Source organism: Rhinoderma darwinii, chromosome 2, assembly GCF_050947455.1.
Source record: "Rhinoderma darwinii isolate aRhiDar2 chromosome 2, aRhiDar2.hap1, whole genome shotgun sequence".
In the NCBI taxonomy this organism is placed as follows: Eukaryota; Metazoa; Chordata; class Amphibia; order Anura; family Rhinodermatidae; genus Rhinoderma; species Rhinoderma darwinii.
Window position 1 is genome coordinate 213,785,763 of NC_134688.1, and position 17,418 is coordinate 213,803,180.

Consider the following 17,418-nt stretch of genomic DNA (forward strand, 5'->3'; position numbering starts at 1 on the left):
TCAATGACCCCCACAGATGACATCTTTTGTTTTGACATGTCTAAATGATATGTCTAAGAGTGAACCTTTACTTAAAGGGGGTTTCCAGACGATAAAAATTGATCACCTATCCTCAATCATTTTGCAGCGATTAACAGGTATTGAAGCCTTTTCTCTCATTCACTTCACTGGGAGAAACGGCTGCAATACCTGTGAATCCCCACTAAATGCTTATCGACGATTCACATTGAGCAAAAATAAATAAAGGGGAAGCAGCACTCGTACGAGCGCTGCGGCCCCTTCAAATCAGCTGATCAACGGAGGTCTTGTGAGTCGGACCCTGACCCATTAGCTATTAGTGGCCTATCCTGAGGATAGGCCATCAATTTTTATTGGCTGGAAAACCCCTTTAAATATTTTATTCTCAGAAGAACATCTGTAGGTGAATTAGATGGATAGGAAACATGAAAACGGCATTTTTTAAAATTAACCCCAGTGGAGAAGACATCATAGCAAAGCGAGCGGAATAATATGCTGACAAGATTTATTTATCATTTTTATAGATGTGGTATAACACCTATTGCTTTGTGCACGTTGCAGTCTGTGCCAGAGATAAGAAAAACAGATTCTGGCCGCTAGATAAAACTGAGCTTTCCTAATTTGCTTGAACTCATGGCCTTAGCATTGAAACAAGTGTACAGTATAAAAATACAAGCTCTTCTAAAGCACATGTGTGACATTCGCACACCAAGGTTAAATCCTAAGGCTCCAGGTTTCAAAGCCTCTTTAAAGACTCTTAATTAAGTTGGACTTAGGTTAAAATTAACACCATCCTTTAATGTTGCTGCCAGAGAGTTAAAGCCGCAATGTTCAGCTATACACTTGCATCTGATCGAATGGCTTTCTGTAGATATTTTCCAAGTCTGATTCTGCCTATAACTGACTCATCCATAGATCAGTCAAGCAGAAAATTTACTTTTCATTAGATTTAGTGAACGTTTTTTAATGCGCTGTATTTCTGCCTTCCCGTTTACACTCAAATGGTATTTCTTGCTCGAATTACACACTTATTTTCTGTTAAATCTTGTAACTTTGCATGTTCTAAAATGACAAAATGGAATAAGTATTAAAGCGCTGTCTAATTTCAATTGAACTTAATACAGAAATGTACATTTCCCATGTGAGAAGATCTTGCAGTGTGGTACTGTATAAGGCTATGTTCACACGGAGTATTTTGGGGGAGGAATATCTGCCTCAAAGCTCCAAACGGAATTTTGAGGCAGATATTCCTCCCCCAAAATACTCCGTGTGAATAGCAATGATCGCGCCGTTTTTCGCCCGCGGCCATTGAGCGCCGCGGGCAGAAAACACGCTTTCTCCTGCCTCCCATTGAAGTCAATGGGAGGTCGGAGGCGGAAGCGCCCGAAGATAGGGCATGTCGCTTCTTTTTCCCGCGAGGCAGTTTTACTGCTCGCGGGAAAAAGACGCCGACGCCTCCCATTGAAATCAATGGGAGGCGTTCTCGGGCCGTTTCTGCCGAGTTTTGCGACGCGGTTTCCGCGTCAAAAAACTCGGCAAAAGACCCCGTGTGAACATAGCCCAACACACAAAGACGCTGCTGTAATAACTGACTTCTATGAACCAGCTTTGTACAGCAGAGCGTGCCAGAGCGCTGTGCAGGATGACTTGGTAAAGAGATTCAACCTGGACCGGAAGAGGAGGAGTGCTGTGTGTCCGGAGGTGAGACGTACCGATAGAAAGTGTGTGGAATCGGGGAATACCGACCCGCAAGAGAAGGTGCAGTTTGCAGTGAGGAACCAGCAAATAACGATATTGTCACCAGAGCTGCGTCAAAAAGTGGAAACTGGCCAAGACCAGAAGGTCTCAGAAGAAATCACAGTCAGGGGGGATTCACACGAGCGTGTATTCGGTCCGTGCGGGCCGCGTGGTTTTCACGCGGCACGCATGAACCAATACAAGTCTATGGGGCAGTACAGACAGTCCGTGCTTTTTGCGCAGCGTTTGTCTGCTGCGCAAAAAGCGTGACAGGTTCAATAACTCTACGTATTTCGCGCATCACGCACCCACTGAAGTCAATGGGTGCGTGAAAACCACGCAGGTTGCATGGAAGCACTTCCGTGCGAACCGACTGAAACATCGCACCAGCTGTCAAAAGGATGAATGTAAACAGAAAAGCACCACGTGCTTTTCTGTTTCCGACCATCCAAACGGAGTGTCTTTGCGATGAGCGAAGCCGGACAAGCGAACCGAACTTCACCGGGTTCGGCCGAACTCGTTTTGGCCGAACCCGGCAAAAAAATTATCGGTACGCGACGTCAGGAGATAGTCACTGTCCATGGTGCTGAAAGAGTTAAACTGTTTCAGCACCATGGACAGTGACTTCCGATCCCAATATACATGAACCTGTAGAAAAAAAAACGAAGTTCTGACTTACTGCTAACTCCCGGCTTCTTCCTCCAGTCTGACCTCCCGGGATGACAATTCAGTCCAAGTGACAGCTCCAGCCAATCACAGGCCAAGCACAGGCTGCAGCGGTCACATGGACTGGCGCGTCATCCAGGGAGGTGGGGCCCGATGTCGAGAGGCGCGTCACCAAGGACGCGTCACCAAGGACGCGTCACCAAGGCAACGGCCGGGAAGTTCTCGGTAAGTACGAACTTTTTCTTTTTTTTCAACAGGTTTTTCGATAGGATGTGTTCGGCATTCACTGTCGAGGGTGCTGAAAGAGTTAGCTCTTTCAGCACCTTGGACAGTGACGGCCGTCGACTAGCCTCATCTCTATGATGGCGGCTGCGCGAAAATCACGCAGCCGCGCATCAGACACGGATGACACACGCAGCTGTCAAATGGTTTTTGCGCGCGCAAAACGCAGCGTTGTTTGCGCGCGCAAAAACGCAACGTCCGTCTGTATCTGCCCTCAGTGTGAGTACCTAATGAAAACAGAGGCAAAAATCTGAACTAGCCTGCAGCGAAGAGGCAAGAGGGAAAGGGAACCTATTGTATGTTACAAATAATAAACCAGACCACTTCTTCTACCAGAGCCATTCTAGGCAAGGGCTGCACAGTTGAACTATTACCATAAATTGTACCAACATCTGCTAGTCATTACCGCTAGTAAAATAAGGACAATATTTGAATATTGATTTGAAGTTACATCATATGTTTGCCAAAGTTGTGATACTGTTTTAATTGGTCCGCAGCATTAGTTTAAGTAAAGAAAGAATTAACTGCCATTACCGTCTGTTTTATTTATTGCGCCAATTCTGCATATTACAGTCATCTCTATAAAGGATTCAGAGCATTGTAACCCGATCAAGTATGTGACCAGCTAAAACTCCCTTGCAGTCTACAAAGTAACAAACAAGATGTTTTTAAGAAGGTTCAAGAAACATTTTAAAGAGGCTCTGTCACCAGATTAAAAATGCCCTATCTCCTGCATCACTTTATTGGCGCTGGAATGTAGTTAACAGCAGTGTTTTTTCATTTTGAAAAACGATCTTTTTTCAGCAAGTTATGACCTTTATTACATTTATGCAAATTAGTTTCTTAATGCCCAAGTGGGCGTTTTTAACTTTTAACCAAGTGGGCGTATTACAAAGAAGTGTATGACGCTGACCAATCCGCATCATACACTTCTCTCCATTACACCCAAGCTTGTTTCACTGAACAGCGTGATCTCGTGTGACGTCACTTCCGCCCACAGGTCCTTCGTCTCTAGGGAGTTCTATATGCTTACCTGCACTGTGTGATGCTGCTTCCGCCGCTGCTGCTGCAGATCCGACGACTGTAACTTCTCATACGCCTGGAGACTATCTATGTTCAGTCTTCAGACGCAGGGATGAAGGACCTGTGGGTGGAAGTGACGTCACAGCGTGGTCTCGCGAGATCACGCTGTTCAGTGAAACAAGCTTGGGTGTAATGGAGAGAAATGTATGATGCGGATTGGTCAGCGTCATACACTTCTTTGTAATACGCCCACTTGGTTAAAAGTTAAAAAACGCCCACTTGGGCATTAAGAAATGAATTTGCATAAATGTAATAAAGGTCATAACTTGCTGAAAAAAGATAGTTTCTCAAAATAAAAAAACACTGCTGTTAACTACATTCCGGCGCCGATAAAATGATGTAGGAGATAGGGCATTTTTAATCTGGTGACAGAGCCTCTTTAAAGGCCTTTGTAAGTGATTTTTGTTTTAAATAAAAATGTGTATCAGTGTGTTTGGTGCAACTTTCAAATGAGTTTTTATTAAAAATTATTTTTGCTTTTTGAGAAACAGCTGCTCTGTATCCTGTATCTTTCACTAAGACCTGCATCCGTCAGTCCAGCGGACCTGACGGGTTCAGTATCAGCGGGTCCTGTATGTCTCTGACACACAGGATCCACCTGTAATATATCACATCTAAGTTATGAACTTAGATGTGATGGATAACAGGTGGATCCTGCATGTCAGAGATATGCAGGATTCGCTTTCACTGAACCCGTCAGTCCTGCGGACCTGACATGTGCATGATTCAGCGAACTATACAGCTGCTCTGTGTACAGGATACAGAGCAGCTGTATCTCAAAAAGTAACAATAATTTTTAATAAAAACTAATTTCAAAGTTGCACCAAACACAGACATTTTTTATTAAAAAAAATCACTTTCAAAGGTTTACATAGCCTTTAAATAAAGTTGACTAATCAGCCTTTCCAAGGGTGTAGGAACACCTCTTATTATTATGTATAACAAATATGCCGTGCACCGCATAAGAACTATTTTTGGTGTACATGGTAAAGGGAGGGGGGGGGGGCGGGGGCATGTGACATACTGAAATTGTTCCCAAATTAGTGCTAAATAGAGAGACGATGTGAAACTCACAACAGAAATGTGGTACCTCGGTGTAGTAATACTGAGGTAGTGGGACACAACAATCCAGACAAGAGTGTTTCCTCAATTTGTGTTTGTGACTGAAAGTTTTTCTTTTGCAGTTCTGCCAGAAATAAACAGCACAGTTTACGATCAGGAAGAAAGTCAATACACATAATAGGTGCTGTTGAATCTTTCGCTAGAAGATGAGAAAACACAAGCAACAAAGTTTCATTTAAAAAGCTAACAAATCTGATTTATTTCAGCTCATATACTTTATTTTATTATCACTTTTAAATACATCAATTGCTATTTACTGAGATGATATTTTGGAGATATGTAAATCATGCAGGAGATAGCAGCAAAGCTCGCTCTATAGTTTTAATTAACTGAATTAGTTGCTTATCTTGATTATGAATCTACATTCCTCTGATGCATGGGGCTTCATCTCCCTATGACAGACTATAAATATGGATGAACAAATACCTGGGGCCATATTTGAAATAACACGTGTATGAAAATTTCAGATAAGATTTCTGGTTATGTTGCAAACTTGCAACCGATATATTTTTGGTCGAAAAAACAATTATTTAAAATTACAGATGCCAACTTCCTATGGATGCAAAACAACATTATTTATGGAGTAGTATGGAGCTGTGGAGTCTCCCAAGTACTTAGTATTGGAGGGAGAACATGCGGCTGTTGTGGGGCCCTTGGAAAGGAAGGACGCAGTCCTGGCTGGTTATATCACCTTTGCTATTAGGTGGCGAGGACCTATGCAAGATTCTGATCTCCAGAGGAACTGCACTATTGGCAAAGAAGTAGGTGAAGGTCGAAACACCTGAACCATAATGGAGTGCCCATCTTTGCCATGGGGCCCTGTGTCTTTTGTGTACACCACTGCTCCCTTGTGCACTGTACAGTCTGTGTACAAGAGTTTGTACCTGTTTTGGAAGAGACATTAGTATTTATCATGAGCATTGTGACATTTAAAAAAACTATGTTGTAGCCATTGCTCAAATTGATGACAGTTTTAACATAGCACTGAACCCATTCCAGGTGACAGCATTGATAAATCTGCCCTATTGTGTCCTATTTTGATATTAAAATAGGACAAGTGACAATTTTAGAATCTCCTAGTATATCAAACAAGAAACGTGTTTTCAGGGTGAATAGAAATAAATGTACATTTTACTATGCAGCTAAGTATCCAACCAGGTAGAAAATCAATGACAAAGCTAGCAAATAATGCAAATTCATTTCAGCTATGGCAAATCTGCATCTATTATCTCAATCACGCTAGCATGGATTAGACAATGTTCTATTGGGAATTAATTATTATAAATGTGATTAGACGACCCGTTGAATTTTGTAAAGTGTAATGTTTGTGACTTGAGCACAACCTGATCTAGAATAGGACGTATAACTTCATTTATAAAAACGTGTCACTTTGAGATTTTTGTTTTAATACTTGTTTATTGTATTACTTAACAGTTCATAGGTTGTCTCCAAATAGTTCACGCTTCTCCAAAACCTTATAGAACATACAGTAGATTGATATAGCAGTGCGTCTCACTATATTCCTGTATACATATAAAGGTATTTTCAATTGGAGATTTCAGCAATGAAATAAAGTGGATGTCCATTTGAGTAATTAAACAGTGTCTGAAATTCAGGAGAAAATGCAGGTTGCCCCAGTCCTTTTTTAGACTGTACAGGAATTTATGTACCATTGGTATCCCTGGTTGATACAGAAAGTATATTGGAAAATTGTAGAATGTTTCATTATGTTGTGTCCAAGGTACTTACCGGCAGCCGCGACCATGTGACACTAGGAGCTACTCGGCGTCCCCCTCCTAGGAGACGCCGACTCTCGCGGCTGCTTCCCCCTGCTTCTAGGGTGCCAACCATAATGTTCCCTAAACAATGCTCTTATTTCCTGGACTATATAAAGGGCTCTTCCCTTCCACTCCTAGCCTGAGCTTTGTTGTTGTATTCCCTTTTTAGTCTTGCAAATGTTCCCTTAGTTGTTATTCTGCTCCCAGTGTTCCCGCATCCTACTACCTATATCCTGTATCCCGTAACTATGCTTGTTCCTGAGTTGCATCTAGTGTTGGAGTCATGTTGTCATCTGCTACATTCCGTGTCATCCGCCATGTCTGGTGTCATCCGCCACATCTGGTGTCATCCGCCACGTCTGGTGTCATCCGCCACGCCAAGCATCACCTGTGCCACGTGTCTGTTACTCCGAGCATCTGCCTGAACATCCTCTTGGGTACTCTTACCCTAGAGACTGTTATTGAATGTAGTTGGCCAGCTGCTACTCCGCTACGGCGGAGTGGCCTAGTGGGTCCACATACCCCACAGGCCTGATACATTATAAAAAGAATAACCTTTATATACTGAAGCCATAATATCTTTTTTTAGGTTTTGTCTAGGATCCCTCGCTACTAGGACCCCTAGCGATCAGCTGTAATCTATTGGGGAAATTTGGCAGCAATTGTTGAATTTCTCTGCAGCGCCACTATGTGGGAAATTAAAGCATTACACTGTTTCCATTGAAAACAATAGGCTCTCCATGTAATGAATGTAAAAGACACTCTTTGCAGCTGCGCTCCACTCTGGCTCATAGATAAGAGTCTTAAACTAGGGAACCCCCTCTTTTACTTCTCTAATATTATTTTAAACCCCTTTAATGCTAAACTTGGATGACCAATGACCATTAACAGTGTGTAGAATGAGTCCAGTCCATCACCCTTAATAAATCAGAAGGATCTAATTAATGTAATCCAGTGAATTTGGCCTCATGTCTATTGATAAGTAAAGTGTTAGATTTATTTTCTATGTGACAAAGAGAGCATCACTTTTATTTGCATTTTTATGACGTCAGGTGGTCTGATAACTTACCCTTTGGGCCATAGGGCTCTCTGGTACTGTGCTATGAAATATGTGGTATGATTCATAGTATGAAATGTTGCTGTGAATGTGCCACTAAGCTCTTGAGCAAAACAATATAACTTACTGAATACTACGTAATTGCTTCAGTCACACCAAGGTTTATGAAATACTAATATATCAAGTCACCCCTTTGGCTCTTAAATAATCGATCAATGCTAGTTAAGAGTTGAGGACATGAGGTGGCATTATTCACAAAGTAATGTCACATATCCTAGAACTAAAAGAATCTATGTCTGAACCCTTCACCCATGACATTTTATTAATTCTAAGCCAGAAACATGTGTTGCATGTGACAAAGTGAAAATATCTCTGTATTCTTTATGTAAAGCTATATTTTATATACCGCACTGAAGTTTAAAGACATTTTATTTTACCGTGTACAACGGTGTCCTTGAGCATTTCGTGATTTGTAGCTTCTATTACAGACCTTTATTCAAACACTAAATGCTATGTACAAACAGCAAAATATGTTAAACTGACGTTAAAATCTATCTATCTATCTATCTATCTATCTATCTATCTATCTATCTATCTATCTATCTATCTATCTATCTATCTATCTATCTATCTATCTATCTATCTATCTATCTATCTATCTATCTATCTATCTATCACACAACACTTATACCCAGCTTTTACCTAAAGGGGTTGTCCGACGGTCCAAAGAGAATATAAAAACTCCCCCAACGCATTTATATATTTTCTGTTATGGCACCACATAATTTCCTAAAAGAAAATAATAATTTAGTGCCATTAACTTACCCGCGATATCGCGGCACAAACGCTCCTCTACTTCTGGCACTTAGTGATACAGCTTGCGCTGATAAACGACATATCCCATCATGCTTTTCTTACCTGGCTGCAGCCTATTCCTTGCCTCTGATAGGCTGTGCATGCAGCCGGGACTAAGGAGGGGGCTGGCTTAAGAGAGCAGCAGTCACATTGGCAGCCCCTCTAGGTCACCTGATTGATGATGCACCGACACCAACAATAGGAGAAGAGAAGGCAAAAGTCATGTGAGGCTGTGTCGGCGCGTAATCATGTAGAAGGAAACTACAGAGCTTCCTGCATCACATGACCGGGCTTTTGGGTGGCGTTTCTGCACAGAGTTGAAAATACAAATATATTGGTAAGTCACTTGGTTTCCTATTCTAGGAATAACAGTGGGCAGTTTTAGCTCTCCGGATAACCTCTTTCATCAAATTCACATAGTGTGAAACTGTATGCTCCATAAAACCTAATTTTATATTTGTTTATACCCCTTTAAATTGTCCATTACAATAAACTAAATAAAATGAATACAGAGTAATGACTTATTTTAAATAAATAAATAGATGCTAGTTTATGTTACTTGGCATTTAGTATTTTTGTGCGACCTGATATTACTACTAAAAAATGCATAAAGGTTATCCACAGCATGCAATTCTCTTGATCACTAAGAGTAAATGTAAGTAAAAAGGAATAGACCTTTTCATTGGATTCAAACCCACCAACCCCCCCCAGTTGCTTTCTGACACGGGTGGCATCTCTCGGCTGCTTGTGTTATTTTGAAAGGGCTCATTAACATTAGATTTATTCTCGTGGTATTTTCAAATGTAAACTGTGTAATGGAAAACTACCGTAGCACTAACAAACATCTACCTGTATCGTTTCTTTTAGAAGAGACAATATTGTGAGTCCTACAGTAAACTCATTGTATCACAGGACTTTCTAATCGAAGTGACAATTGCATCTAAGTTAAAAGGATTATCCCACAAATCAATTGCTTATCGGAAAAGCTGTGGATGCCACAGAACATGTTTGACTTCTTCTCTACATGTAGAGAAGGAATTGCCGTTGATTGGATAGCCTGCACACCAGCATAGATCCCTCCGCCATTACTTTGGATGCTGTCACCAGTGGACAGCACATGCATGACCACCAGTGAAGAGCACCGGCTGCACAGAGAATGAAGCAGCCGCAGGTCCGATGTCCGACTCTGAGGCAGCCGGGTGAAAACTGTAAACCAAAAACCTAACTGTCACAAAATAGAGACAAAAATCACTTGTATAGCATAACAAATAAATTAGTTATAACCGTTTAACCGGCACGAGTGCAAAATTGCTAATTAGTGTCTGATCATTAAGTAAAAACATATGTGCAGTATTAAGGGGTTAACTATTTCTGTTGAAATAATTGTATTCTTTACCCTATACTGTGTGATGGCTGCCGCCATATTCTTACCTCTTCCCCGCGTCTTCTGCCTCGTGGAAGCCGCTCTTCTCCTCGGGTCTCTGCTGCCTGCCCTTCCACGCCACCGACGCTCACCTCCTGCTTTGTCCACTGCTGCTGCTAGGGTGAGCCAATATTCCATCCATCTTTCACAAGCTATAAAAGAGTTTCGCTTACTCCACTCCAATGCCTGAGCAAATAGGTTCTACACCAGCTTGCTAGTTGCACCCTGCATCATGTTATATTTGGATTTCCTGTTACTGTCCTCTTGCCTGAACTTAGACCATTACTGATTGCTGTCTGCCCTGACCACTTGGATTTGCTAGTGTCCATTTGCCGCCTGGCCTGACCTAGGCCATAGCTGACCCTGCATACTGTCTACTATTTCTGTGCCATGCCTGTGCATGTTGGACGTTGCTAAGGGAGGCTACTCTGGGAGTAGCAACCTGCGGATACCAGCAGCCAAGTCCACATCTCCGTACGAACGGTGAAAACATAGTTATCTCTTAGGGTATGTTCACACGCAAATGTAAAATACGTCTGAAATTACGGAGCTGTTTTCAGGCGAAAACAGTTCCTGAATTTCAGACGTTTTTGCAAGTGCCGGCGTTTTTCCCGGCGTCCATTACGGAAATAATTGGAGCTGTTTTTCAATGGAGTAAATGAAAAACGGGTCCAATTACGTCCCAAGAAGTGACATGCACTTCTTTGACGCGGCGCGTAAAAAAAAAGCCCAGAACTTCGTAAGACCCATTGAATTCAATGGGCAGATGTTTGCAGCCGGTTTGGAGACATATTTTCGGCCGTAATTCGAGGCGTAAAAAGCCCAAATTACGTCCGTAAATAGGTCATGTGAACATACCCTTAGACTCTGCAATTCTGAGTCTGCTTTTTTGCCTTTTGTTTCTATAGCGTTCACCGCGCAGTATAAATGACATGATAACTTTTTTCTCTAAGTTGATTACATTAATACCAAATTTATAAAGTTTTTCTTTAAAAATGTTTGGTCTCTCCGTTTTTCAAGACCAAAACATATTTATTTTTCCGTCAATGTAGAATTGAGGTCTTATTTTTTAGTTCAAATTGTAATTTTAATATGACTTTTTGATCACTTTTTATTCCAATTTGTATTAGCAATTTTGTCTTTTTTTTTTCTTACAGCGTTCATCATGCGGGATAAATAATGTGTTTGGTTTATAGTTTGTGACGTTACAGATGTGGCAATACCAATTATGTGTATTTTTTTTATTTTGAGGGAAAACTTGGGATTTTTTTTTTCTATAAACTTTATTGATTTTCATTTTTTGTTTTTTTTAGTCCCACTATAGGAATTGAACATGAAATTGTTGATTTCTTCAATACTAGACTGCAATACTTCTGTTCTACAACTGGACACCGAACGCCATAAATTACCTCTGATTCTAGAATTTCACTTTCAAATTCGACTTGATAAAGGCCTGGGATAGACTGAAACATCGTAATATCTGGATACGTTGATCTGTATTAATTATTCATTGAATGGAATGCATGCATACTGCTTATCTGCATACATCACAAAAAAGAGTAAAAAAAATCTTTCATCAAAACATAGATTACTTTTCTTAGCTACTTGGATTGAAGAATCCTTCCGGACAGCACCTACAATTAATGAGAGTGCAGCCCCGTTTATTTACAAATGTCAGTGCTATACTGACTGGCGGTCTATTGTGCCCTGTGGCCCAGGGCCTAATAGGCTCATGTCCAGGGCAGACCTGTTTTAGGCCTCCACTGCCATGGCAACCCATCGCCCACCCGTGATCTTGCCGATTGGCTTACAAGGGGAGCTTCTTCTTTCTGTAAAACGACTTCAGTGTCAAGGTCACTTTTGCAGCAGGGCTTCAGTTGTATGTTTCAGCCAACCCCTGCTGCTGATGGCGCTGGCTACATTTACAGCTCAGTGCGGGAACTACCTCCCGCTGTAAATGTGTGGTACGGTAAGGGGTTAGTGCTGTTTATTATGCTTAGACAGTGACAGTGCTGTGTTCCATAGCTATTAGCTGTGACATCACTTTGCTTACTATCCCTGTTTTGTGACATCACTGGCTGCTTTATTCTTGTATTATGATGTTTATCATCCATATGCTGTGACATCACTACTGCAACAGCACTATTCTTATTATCCCTGTTCTGTGACTATGTGCATTAGTCCAATACTGTGGCATCATTGTGTGCAATAACCCTTTCCTATGACCTTACAGTGTTTATTATCTATGAAATGTGACAGCACTGCATCTGTTATTTCTGACACAACTTTGTGCATTATCCATGTATAGTGATACACTGTGAACTATGATCAACGTGTTCATCATCCCAACACTATGACATCACTGTAACTATTATTCCTATTACTTCACTTTGGTCATTACTCATGTACTGTAACATTACTATCTTTAGTATTATCATCCCTGTGCCGAGATATAACTGTTTATTTTCTCTGTATTGTTACATTACTATTCTTCATCAGGGAATCTGAGCCCCATACCGGCAAATGGTCAGGGCCCCAAACTCCCTATTATGTATATGTATATCAGCCTCCATTTTGTACCCTATAGCACACAATTGGGACCTGAGGAAGGCTATTAAACTTCATCTCAAGCACACTGACCCATAGAGAATTAATATGATCTTTATGCAGCCCCTCTGATCCATATCATATATTTAGTAGGTCCCTGGGGACTGTGCATTTTTTAATTAATTATGCAAAATGAAGGGCACCATGATGGAAACCAGGTTTGGACATCAATATCTATTAAATCAGGCCCTTTCATTTTAAGTGAAGCTTTATAGCTCCAATGCAGTAGTGGGTAGGTGGCTGCCTAGAGGTGAGATTGGACCCCTTTTTTTCCTTGGTCCTGATAGTAGTACCACTTGTACTGCCCTTTGCTGGATAGACAGCCCTTAGGTATATCCAGTTGCAGTAATTTTTCAGCCTGGGTATTTATCTACACAGATAATACTTTTTCTAGTACAGTAACTAAAAAGCATTGCAGTATAAGACATTTTTTAAATTGCTCTTCGAGAGGTGTCATCTATCTCATTACATGTTCATGCCCGGCTAATAATGTTGGCAAAACCATCCGCTCATTGCGACAAAACAGTGGCATCCCATTTCTGGGACAAGTATCAGGGGAATATGCGTAATATCTATTTCCAAGCAATTAAACTAGTAAAACTTAAAAAAAGAGGTGGAAACTGTGATGATTTCATTTTAAGAAAGGAATGACAATAGACAATCACACTTTAGAGCCAAGCAAGTTGTCTGAATGATTATATATCATATAATAATATGTCACCTCTGTTATATCATGTTGAAATTGTGGCGATTATAAACAGTTGCGATCTTTCTACAGATATATGGACTGCTCTCAGCATTATGCTGTGAGAATATATTCACGGCAGTCATTTCAATCACGCCATTGGCGCCCGCTGCTTGATTACCGGGACAAGATTCCCATATTCTGAGATAATAAGAGGCCCCTTTGTAACAATAGCATCTACGTGGTGCGATTGGACTGCATGGCTATTGCATTATCAGCGATGTTGTGATGATTCTTCTCAGAGATATTTAACTATGCTAAAAAATAGTCCGCTATTGTTATGAGCCATATATCGAGAACATGTGTCTGGTTCCCATGGTCTTAACCTCCACCCGCATGAAGAGTAGCTACCCAATGGGACTATGATACAGCACTGTGACATGATGCTTGTTAATTGGGCACATTTTTTTTAGGTTAGGCTTAGAAGGGGGAGTGGCTTCCTGCCTAATTAATCAAAATAGGTGGCTGTTGCCATGCACGCTAAACTGCACACCAGGCAAATGATTTGTTTAAGTGACCCCTGATGACAATGGAAACACGAAGGGTAATGGCATACAAAGATGGTTACAGGATTCTAACGTGAGACTTAGATGGGATATGGCCCATCAGGGATGTTGTGACAAAGATTAAACGAAGCAGAGGATTGTTTTGCCAGCTTTACATATGTAGCACTATTTTTCTTGACTCCTAGCGCATTAAATACACAGTGGCAAGAAACTCTAAGGCCTCATGCACACGAACGTAAAAATGCCCGTAATTACGGCCCGTAATTACGGGCCCATAGACTTCTACTGGCCACGGGTAATAATAATAATAATAATAATCTTTATTTATATAGCGCCAACATATTACGCAGCACTTTACAATGTAGAGGGAACATGAAAACAATATCAGACATTACATAGTGACAAAGTTCATTTACAATTTAAACCTGGGGAGTGAGGACCCTGCTCGCAAGAGCTTACAATCTATGAGGACATAAGGGAGACACAAAGTGTAATAGTGTTTGTTCTGTACAATGGTCCGGCCATTTTTATACACATGCGGTGGTAACATAAAGCTGCATGAGCCGGTCACCAGCCAGTATCCGTATATGACGGACATGAAGAGAAGGAGTGTGAGGGAATCTTATTCTGATGACTAATCTAAATGGAGGGCCATGAAAAGGAGTCAGATTAGGGAATTTTATAGGCCTGTCTAAATAGATGTGTTTTCAGGGCACGTTTAAAACTGTGGATATTGGGAATTAATCTGATTGTCTGGGGTAGCACATTCCAGAGGACGGGTGCAGCACGAGAGAAATCCTGGAGACGGTAGTGGGAGGTTCGGATTATGGAGGATTTTAATCTAAGGTCGTTGGCAGAACGTAGAGCCCGAGTAGGGTGGTAGACAGAGATGAGGGAGGAGATGTAAGGAGGTGCAGCACTGTGGAGAGCTTTGTGCTTACGGGAAGGTGCCCGTGCCATTGAAAAATATAGAACATGTCCTATTTCAGGCCGTAATAACGGCACGGGCAGGCCCATCGAAGTCTAAGTAATTACGGGTGGCTACGTGTGTGCACCCGTAATTACGGGTGCGTTGCTAGGCGATGTCAGGGGATAGTCACTGTCCAGGGTGCTGAAAGAGTTAAACGATCGGCAGTAACTCTTTCAGCACCCGGGACAGTGACTACCGATCACAATATAGATCAACCTGTAAAAAAAAAAAGACGTTTATACTTACCCAGAACTCCCTGCTTCTTCCTCCAGTCCGTCCTCCTGGGATGACGTTACAGCCCATGTGACCGCTGCAGCCAATCACAGGCTGCAACAGTCTCATAGACTGACACATCATCCAGGGAGGTAGGGCTGAATGTTGAAAGAAGGACGCATCACCAAGACAACGGCCAGGTAAGTATGAATTTCTTTTACTTTTACTGCGGAAAGGGCTGTCCCGTCTCTCTATCCTGCACTATTTAGAGAGAAGGGCTGCCGATTAGTGCAGTGCAATTTTGCAGCGAAAAATTACCCGTAAATACGAGTAGAATACTGGTGACACCGGATTCCATATTTACGGGCACGGGTCCGTAGATACTGGTGCAATACAGGTCGAATACGTGTGACCAAGGACCCGTATTTACGCCAGTATTTACGGGAGGAAAAAAATATGTTCGTGTGCATGAGGCCTTACTTGACTTTTTCAATGGCTTTAAATAGGCTATTGTTGTGTGTAACAATGCAGCAAGTTATAAGAGTCAAGATAAACTGTGCTACATCTGTATTTTTAGACCGGCGCCAATGGTGAACACAGTCACACGATGTCTTTAGATCAGGGGTGGGAAACATCCAGCCCGCGGGCCGTATAAGGCCTGCAAGATCTTTTGGTCTGGCCCGACCTCACCCAGGCCGCGCTGCCGCCGCATCATTCGCAGCCTGGCTCTGTCCACCCTACTCACTCACATTTAGGAGCAGGAGGAGGGTGGACTGAGCCAAGTATGGCGGCGGCGGTCTGAGTGAAGTTGGTGCGTGCCGGCCCGAGAGTGGACCAGTCCGGTCACCTGACCCCAGGTCCATATATTTTTGTACAATGTGATGGTACAAGCCCCAATGGGTGAGAAACAACTAGAAACACAAAACTAAGGTTTAAACAGTAAGCATGTTCTATGTTTTGCACTGTTTAGCCCATACTACTATTGTTTATTCCTTTCTTTATTTCTAATTGCTGTCTGAATGTAACTCACAGTATATATTGCGAATTATAAAGTCTAGAGAAACATCTGAATAATATGTATGTAGAACAGTGTTCGGCAACCTGTGGCACCCGTGCCACAGCTGGCATGATGCGCCATGATCTCTGACACGTGCCCCTCTCCCGGTTCCCAGGGTCATTGTATGTAGCAGCACTGAACATAGGGCGAGAGAGCGGAGCGCCTCTTCTTAGGAGAGCAGAGTGGTACTTCATTTTCAACTTCCTTATCGATCACTAATAAACAAGAGAGCAGAGCGGCGCTTCATTCTGTGTTCCTTGGCGCTGAACACTGGGCAGCGCTGTGTTGTGTACTTGGCAATCACAAAATGCAGCACCACTCTTTCTCCTGGTGTTCAGCTCTGACAAGCGTATAATGAAGCACCGCTCTCTGTCCTGGTGATCTCTGCTGGTGCCATCACTGTTCTCTGTAAAAGTAAGTTAAAGTCAGTCTAAAAATCAATGCCACAGTGGCAAAGATTTTAGGCTTCTTTGTCCCTTTCCCCCCACCCCGCCCCAAGGAAATCTCTGGCAGTTTTTTCTCTTATGTCCAACCCCCCCCCCAAGGAAATCTCTGGCTGTTCTCTCTCCTATGTGCACATCCCCTCCCCTAATCTGATGTTCAATAGCCACGGACTCTCCTATGTTCACCCCCCCCTCATCTAAGCTGATGATCAGTAGCCGCATTCTCCCCTATGTGCACCTTCCCGAAGTTGGTGTTCTGTAGCCACAGTCTCTCCTATGTGCAACACTTAGAAGCTGGTGTTCAGTAGCTGTGGTCTCTCCAATGTGCACCCCCCTCCCCATAGCTTGTGTTTAGTAGCCGTGGTCTCTCCCATGTGCAACCTCCTTCCCTAAGCTGGTGTTCAATAGCCGCGGTCTCTCCTATGTGCACCCCTCATCCCCTAAGCTGGTGTTCAGTTGCGTGGCACACTGGGTGCTTCATCTGAGATTTTTTTTTTATCGACATGCCATACTAAAAAGGTTGCCTACCCCTTTTGTAGAAGAAATTTATTTTATGGCACCCATAGGTGGTCAGCACCTGGCCAGGCTAAAGACCCTCTCAGACCACAAACTTTTGCCAAATAGAATCTTAAACCCATAATAGTATTTATGCTTTTTGATGCAGTGCTGCAAGAAACTGCACCTTGTACAATTACTCAGTACATGTAACTAGTTTTTAAAAATAATCCTATACACTTGTATCTTCTTTTTTTCAGACTAATGAAGATCACATAGGGTATACTGTATGTTTATGATGTTTTGTTAATATCAAATTGTGTAATTTCTCATTGGCAGCATTACAAATAGTAGTAAATTG

At 42.1% G+C, this 17,418-nt stretch overlaps 1 long non-coding RNA gene across 2 annotated transcripts; it reads right to left on the minus strand.

Annotated features, from left to right (window-relative positions):
• Positions 1–555: 555 nt before the first annotated feature.
• On the minus strand, positions 556–11,996 carry LOC142740962 (uncharacterized). 2 transcript variants are annotated; one of them, XR_012880940.1, is made up of 4 exons: positions 11,833–11,996; positions 11,431–11,559; positions 4,877–5,047; positions 556–1,080 (listed from the first exon to the last, which is right to left on the minus strand). It is a non-coding gene; the product is annotated as an uncharacterized LOC142740962 (long non-coding RNA). The 2 variants fall into 2 exon arrangements; XR_012880939.1 differs by having other exon boundaries at positions 4,861–5,047.
• Positions 11,997–17,418: the final 5,422 nt, after the last annotated feature.